This window comes from Penaeus monodon, chromosome 3 (assembly GCF_015228065.2).
Source record: "Penaeus monodon isolate SGIC_2016 chromosome 3, NSTDA_Pmon_1, whole genome shotgun sequence".
NCBI classification, from domain to species: domain Eukaryota; kingdom Metazoa; phylum Arthropoda; class Malacostraca; order Decapoda; family Penaeidae; genus Penaeus; species Penaeus monodon.
In genome coordinates, this window is record NC_051388.1 from 3,683,940 (window position 1) to 3,692,330 (window position 8,391).

The 8,391-nt window shown below is 41.5% G+C and overlaps 1 pseudogene; it reads right to left on the reverse strand.

Moving 5' to 3' along the window:
• Nucleotides 1–1,892: 1,892 nt before the first annotated feature.
• On the reverse strand, nucleotides 1,893–7,079 carry LOC119590701 (annotated as a pseudogene).
• Between the last annotated feature and the right edge of the window lie 1,312 nt (nucleotides 7,080–8,391).

Consider the following 8,391-nt stretch of genomic DNA (forward strand, 5'->3'; position numbering starts at 1 on the left):
TATTCATATGTGTTTTAGTGTATGTATATGGATTGTATGTATATATGTATAAGTATATGTATAAATGAATAATTATATAAAATTTAAAAATATTTAATTATATAAGCATATATATGTATATATGTATATACATAATTACAATTAAAATTTATGATATATATTTTATGATATACATTATATGTATATATATGTTACATATATACATAAATCCATATACATATAAATATGTGTGTTATTTTAACATTATATTACACATGTATATTTGCAAAGCTATATATATATAAATTATTATATATATATAATATATATTATATTATATATATAATATATATTTTAAAATTATATTATGTATATAAATTTTTTTACTTTATTTAAAAAAAGTTTTTTTTTTATAGGGTTATACAGATTTTCTATCTACTTTAAATATGGATTAAATTATAAAAAACGTGGATGCACAAAAAATTCCCAAAAGCTGTCAAAGTTTCTATATCTGGGCACTTCATAATAGCATAAACAATTTCAAACCCACGTTCAAATCATCAACAAAACAACAAAAACCGAACTAACACACGCCCGGGGAATTATGAATCCAATCAAACAAGGGGAGTATCTTTAATATCTTTTTTCATAAAATTAAAAATACAGAAAAAAGACGATTTTCCCCGGAAAACCCACATCCTAAATCGATTTCTCAAAAAAAAAAAAATCATTCTTTGAAGAGATCATTACAAATCCTTTATACCGCTAACCTCGGGGATTTCCGCTTACTAGCACAAAAAACAGGACAGATTTTCCTATCTTGTTAGTCAAAAGAAAAAATTTACGTCCCCACTAATCTCAAGACTAGAATATCAACGAAAGAGTATGCATCCTAGGGAATTTGTATTTATACACACAAAAAATGTTCTATGCTTATAAGGGCCCTAAGCCCTACGGCATCCGAAACGGAACAACAGAAAGATCATCTTCTCTGTACCTTTTTGGGGAATTGATAAGTAAGATACTGTTATGCCTTTACAAAGAGCTAATCAATTAGTTACTGAAGCATATGCCTTGATTACCTACGCAGTCATTTAATAACATTACGCTAAAAATTTGATAACTGCAAATAAATACTGACGAAAAAAGGTATTAGCACTCAAAAACTTTAACCTAATGAATTTTTTAGATAATCGAGATATTACCAAATAAAATAATCTTTCTATAAAATTGAACCCCACTCAATGAATGTAATAAAAAATCATGAATGATGAATTCAGCCCTTTCTAATTACAATATATTCTAAACCTAAATCACCCGAAAAAAAAAAAAATAATATACATGATGAAATCACTGAATAAGAAATTTACATGGTAAACAGTTATAAAATGTACAAGCCTTGTGCAAAGTATAAGCTGCCTATAACATGGTAATAAAACCCTTAACCTATAATTGGCACAACTATACACAAAATCTCAAAAAACACACAAAAAAAAAACTTGAGAATCGGGAAATCTTTAAACATAAACATACAAACTTTCCTACAGACTCGGGTCACTTAAACCCCAAGGGAAAGTTTTAAATCAACCTCCTCCATGCGAGATGTATCTTCTTTCATCCCCTTCGAGCGCGGGCATCTCCTCCTCATTGACTTCTGAGCCTTCTTCCAGCGGGGTGTCCTCCTCGTCGATGCCCAGGCCAGCTTGATCATTCTGCAAGTTAAGGGAGTGTTTTGAAAATGGGGTTTATTTTGGGTTTTTGATAAACCCGCGATGATATAAACATAGATGCCTAGAAAAACGAAATTTATTTAAAGAATGATAAAAAAGGGAAAATTTGTAGACAGTAAGGCCAAAAGGCACGAAGTATATTTGAAGGATAATGAAGAAATTAAATACATATGAAATATGGACTCACCTGTAGATGCGGCTGGCGTGGACACCTGGGTCCTCCAGGCTGAAGCCAGACGACAGAAGGGAGCTCTCGAAGCAGCATCACCAGATCCTTCACAGACTTGTCGTTCTTGTCGGCGTCCGCCTTTTGTCTCAGGGTTTCGATGATGCTGTGGTCGGGGTTGATCTCAAGGTGCTTCTTGGCGGCCATGTAGCCCCATGGTTCGAGGTGTCCCTCAGCGCCTGGGCCTTCATGAATGCGTTCCATGTTGGCGGTCCAGCCGTACTTGGAGGTCCGATCAGCACGGAAAAGGTCACCAGCCGGTTGCTCACCACCACCTTCTCAACGCGCTTGTCCAAAAGTCCTTCATTACCTGAAAGATTAAACAAAATAAAGATTAGATTTTATCGAACGTTTAAAAAATTAATAATAATATAAAATACAATTTCTTACCGAATTTCTACCCAAAAACTAATGGACAAATAAAACAAACATTTACCTTGCACGGGTTCGAACTGGTCTTTTGTTCCCTCGAACTTCTTTTTCTCCTCCTCGTCCTCGGGGAGTTCAAGGCCTTCCTTCGTCACCGAGACAAGCTGCTTCCCTTTTCGTATTCCTTCAGCTGCTGAACGCAGTATTCGTCGTGTGGTTCGTTCGGTCATGTAGATGACCTCGAAGCCGCGCTTCTTCACCTCCTCACGAAGGCAGAGTTCTGCACCTGTTCGCGAGTCTCGCCAGTGATGTAATAGATGACTTTTTGGTTCTCCTTTATGGGGGAAGATGTATTTTTTGAGGGAGGACATCTCGTCACCAGAGGCAGAAGTGTGGTACTCAAAATTCGGCGAGTTTCTTCGGTTGGTGGAGTCTTCATGGATTCCGAGTTTGGGGTTTTTGGAGAAGTTTTCGTAGAACTTCTTGTAGTTTTCCTTGTCGCCCACGAGTTCCTCAAAGAGTTCGAGATTTTTCTTGACGAATTCTTCCTGATAACTTTCAGGATCTTGTTCTGTTTGCAGCATTTCACGAGAGATGTTCAGGGGCAGATCCTCGGAGTCGACGACACCGTTGATGAAGTTCAGGTACTCGGGGATCAGTTCCTCGCAGTTCTCCATGATGAACACGCAAACGCACGTACAGCTGATCTTGTTCTTCTGCTTGCGGTTCTCGAACAGGTCGAAGGGGGGCGCGGGGGCGGCAGGAAAAAGGAGGGCGCGGAACTCAAGCTGGCCCTCCACGCTGAAGTGCTTCACGGCCGGGTGGTCCCCCCAGTCGTTGTGTCAGCGACTTGTAGAAACTCGCCGTACTCCTCCTTCGAGATGTCGTCGGGGTTGCGCGTCCACAGGGGCTTCGTCTTGTTCAGCTCCTCGTCCTCCGTGTACTTCTCCTTCACCGTCTTCTTCTTCTTCTTGTCTTCCCCCTTCTCTTTATCGGCTTCTTCGTCTTCGCCCACGTCCTCGACCTTCGGCTTGTCGTCCTCTTCCCCCCCTCTCCCTCCTTCTCGGCCCGCCCGTCTTCTTCCTTCCGCCCTGACACTTCCTGCAGAGTAACAGCGGGGTCACATAACATTTGCCTTTTTACGCTAGTGCCCAGAAATTCCCTAATAATCAAACTAATCAAACACAGTAATTGTGTTCGTTGACATCTAAATCAGTAAATCAAACATAATAAAATGGCAAAAACAAATAAAATGAAAACAAAAATATATTAATCACGTAATATTTGTTTTCTTCTTCACTTTTTTTGATCGTTAAAATGAGTACTATTTTCCTGGTACTTGCTGTGGATGTGTTTTAAATAGGGTTATTTGTGTACTGTAAACTGATTTAGTTAATACAAGATGATATGCGATATTCCACATGCAGTAGAAAGACCAAGTAAAGATTTCGAAAGCATTTACATCTAATGGCACTACATTTCCTTGTTTTTTTATGAAAATGAATGCCTAAAAAATCGTTACCTTGTCCCTCTCCTTCTCGACGAGGAGCTTGATGGGATAGCCAATGAACTGCGAGTGCTTCTTCACGATCTCCTTCACGCGACGCTCCTCGAGGTACTCTGTCTGGTCCTCCTTCAGGTGGAGGGTGATCTTTGTACCACGGCCGATGGGTTCACCTGGAAAAATATGTACATTTTCATATATTTTTCCATTTAGGTTCACCTTAGGTTAGGAAAGATGGTTTGAATTACCAATTAAATCTATGGTCATTGTTAATCTCATAAAAAGTTTCATTTTAACTTTTACATTTTAAAGATACAAATTTAAGAGAATCCTTCAACAGTTTACGCTTTCTGAACATCTTGGGGGTTACAAATTAATATTAACAGGAGAGGAAGCCTAAAGAGAAGTAATCCCACTTAATTAGCACGCTTCCTCTCACTCAAGTGCTTTCAAATCAAAGCTCAAGATGAGGCTATGACCAACAGAGGAAAAGCGCCGCTCACTCACCGGTGTCGTGGCGCACCGTGGACGACCCCCCGCCGACGACTCCCAGATGTACTGCTCGTCGCGTTGTTCCTCGACACTACGGTCACCTTGTGGGCCACCAGGTACGCGGGGAGTAGAAGCCCACCCCCGAACTGGCCGATCATCGAGATGGTCGGCGCCCGCCTGCAGCGCCTCATGAAGGCCTTTGTGCCCGACTTGGCGATGGTGCCCCAGGTTGTTCACCAGGTGGGCCTTGGTCATGCCGATGCCACTGCAGGACAGCGATGGGTTTTTCACGACGCCGCCTCAGTGCAACCTTTTCCCTTTTGCCAATCAGATCGTTGCGTTACGTTATTTTAAGGATAAATGGCAGGCAATTTTGACACGATTCTTGGAGGCAGGAAAAGGAGAGGAAGGGGGGAAGGGGGGAAGGGGGGGGAGGAGGGAGGAGGAAAAGGAAATGAAAGGGGGAAGGGGGAGGGGGAGGGAGATGAATCCCATCAATGGAGGTCTCCTAGCCAGGGAAAGAGGGAGGGAAACGGAGGGAAAGGAGGGCGGCCGCACCTGTCGATGGTGAGAGTGCGGTCTCGTAGGGAAGGGAGGGGGAGGGGAGGGGAGGGAAGAAGCGAAGAAGGGGAGAGAGGAGAGGAGAGGAGAGGTCTTACCTGTCGATGATGGTGAGCGTACGGTCGTCCTTGTTTGGGGGGAGAGGAGAGGAGGAGAGGAGAGGAGAGGACAAGAGAGAAGGAGAGGAGGGGAGGAGGAGAGAAGGAGAGAAGGAGAGGAGAGTTCTTACCTGTCGATGATGGTGAGCGTGCGGTCGTCCTTGTTGGGCACCAGCTTGATGAACAGGTCCTTGCCGCTCTCCAGCTTGGACGGGTCCGTCAGCGACTCGTAGCGGATCTTGTCGAGGGCGTCGGACGAGTTCGAGATCAGCTCTCGCAGGAAAGATCTCCTTGTTGCTGTAGAAGGTGTTGATGATCAGGGACATCAGCTGCGCGATCTCCGCCTGGAACGCGAAGGTCTCCACCTCCTCGCTCATCGTCTCCTCGACCATCTGCGGGGGAAACGCCCCAAAATCAGCAACAATCCGAAACAAATTGCACAAAACACGTTTGATGATATTTAGTTTAAAAAACAGGCAAAATTTAGCAAGGGGTCTTTTACGAAATTTAAATACGTTCGGAAATTTTTGGTTAAAAAAGCGTTTATCGTTCGTCTCCTGTGGCGGACTCTAATCAGTGCAGATTAAAATACATTTGCTAGATTTAGTTTTTAAAAAAAAAATGGCTCATTTTTCTTACATTTACTGTGGTGGGGGTAACGGCCTCTAGGCGAAATTAGCAATAATTGAAGCATTGAGACATTTATAGAATCTATAAAGATCACCGGGATAATTCTAATTTTATTTGTAAATAGGTGTATTTCTCTAATTACTGTACTCATTGATTTTGGTATTAATACAGGGAATTTGGAGGGCGGACTACAAATCTTATCTTTTAGCAAGTGGCATGACTCGTATCAGATAAATATTCCCTGTAGATTGTAACACTTCAGAATTACTAAACATTATTAGCAAATTTACATTAATTTTTCATTAGGGTTTACATACTCTTCTATCCAACATGTCCATCACTAAACTAGTAACCAAATTCCCATCAAGACCTTAAAGACGATACTAGGTTAAAATAAATACTAAAATGAAAAAATATAAAATAATTTATTTAAAACAAGAAAATGACATTATCGCACCGGTTGGGAGTCAAGTGGCGGGCGTACGACTAAACGATAAAACAAGAACCTTATTTATCTTTCAAAGACCCTTTATCAAGTGAAATTCCTAGATCCACAGTCACTCGCAAATCCTCTCTTTCATAGAACTATAGCTTTCCTCTCCTAAACTGAGAGAAACACGAGTTTACCCCACACCTGAGAACACGGCTTTTAAGACGGAGTGGGAACTCGTAACGTAATACAGGCACCGGCAAAGAATATTCCAACACGTTTTACTCTAAATCCCATAATATTTATAAATGTAAACATATCTTCGTATCACTAACTAAAGACCCGTCTTTGGATCCAACCAACCTTAAAACCGTAAGATTCCCTCCAGAGCTTCAGAAATAAACCCCAACCGATTTTAAACGCGAGGGGGATCAAAACGAAGACATCGAGAGTCGTCCCACAAGAGGTTTAATAAAGAAGCAAATGTCAGTTCGTGTTGACTTATGATAAAAAAAAAAAAAAAAAAGGAACTCATGCCCCTTGACTCAGCCACGTTTAAAGCATGTTCTAGAAGTGGGGAGGCCCCGGGGCCACGTGTTTAACGTGGCTAAACACTAAACTTTATTATTATTATTATTATTTATTATTTTTTTAATGATCTGAGTTTTTCTTTATATATAGGATTAAATGGATATCTCAAGTACCTTACTCTTTGTTGTAAGAGTTGTTACTGAGTAATGCTTGTTAAAACGTAAAAAATGACCAGAATTCGCCTTTTTGAAAGCCCATTTTTGCGACTGAATAAAACGATGTTTCGCAACATTACAATTGCCTAGAACATCCTTCCACATCCTGTTATTGCAAAGCGAAATACCACACCGCACACATCACTTCCTTCCGTAGAAATTTCTAGATGATACCACATTGATGAAATTAAAAATGAAGATAAAAAAAAAAAAATATTTTAACACCAAACATCCACACATATTTTCAGATCGATTGGTTTAAACAAAGGGTTGACGAAATGACCTTTGCAGAGGTATGTGTTAGTTTTAATACGAGCGGACAAAACGGCCTTGCAACCTGTGCTTGGCTTATGCTGTTTGTGCAACGTGTTGCTGGGAAACTGAAGGCGAGTTGTGGGTGCAAAATCCTTTAATTGGGGATCGCCCGCCCTCCTCCCTCCCTCCTCCTCCTCCCTTCTCCCTCCTTCCCTTCCCTTTCTCCCTCGCCTACTCCCCTCCTTCCCTCCCCCCCCTCGCCTGCTCCTCCTCCCCTCCTCTCTCTCTCTCTTTCCTTTTCCCTCCCTTCCCTTCCCCTCTCCCTCGCCCTACTCCCCCTCCTCCCTCCCTCCCTCTCTCTCTCCCTTCCCTTCTCCCTCCCTCCCTCCCTCCCGCTCCTGACAAAGGTGGCAGAGGTCATAATCCTGTGATTATCCTTCATTTTCAGGGAAATATGTTTACAAAAGAGAGTTATTATTAATCAATTGCTTATGAATATGTTGTTGGAAATGTAGTTGAGTTCTCCTCACTGTATTTTCGTTTATAACGAGGGGGAAAAGGCAACGCTTTGCAACGGTTATTAACGGCGGTAGCAACAACGAAATTAAAGTTGAAGGCTATTTTGCAGAACCTTACAACCCTTCCTTCACCCTCAGATTCTAAGGCAAAAACAAACAAAAAACAAATCAGGCCAATTGAACAGTACAATAAACATTTAAAAATATTAATGATAAATAATAAGGAATTCTACAAACGGATTCTAAAAATCAGAAATTTTACACGCCTCTCTCCTCTCTCTTTCTCTCTCTTTCTCTCTCTCTTCCTCTCTCTCTCTCCTTCCCTCCCTTCTCTCCCTCTTCTCTCTCCTCTTTTCTCTTCTCTCTCTTTCTCTCTCTCTGTCTTCTCTCTCTTCTTCCTTTCTCTCTCTTCTCTCTCTCATTCTCTCTTATACTTCTCTTCTTATTATATCTTCTATCCTCTTTTCTCTATTAACATTTCTGACCATGAGTGTTTTTCTTTTTTTTTAGAGCTCTCGTCTCTCCTAGTCTCTGGTGTCTTTGATCTCTCATTCTCACTCGTCTCTCAGATCTCTCTCTCTACTCCTCTTCTCTGTATCATTTTCTCATCTCTCCTCTCCTCTCATCCTCTCTCTCTCTACTATTCCTCTCGTCTCTCTCTCTCTCGTGTCTATCTCTCTCTCTTCTCTCCTCCCTCTCCCTCTCCCTCTCTCTCTCTCCTCTCTGCTCTCTCTTCGCTCTTTCCTCTTTCCCCTTCTCCCCTCCCTCTCCTTCCTGGCTGGCGTTTCGACTGTCCTTCCCCGCTATCAAAAGGAATTGTGGAAAGACGAGAAGGCCTGAAACAAACAACGAA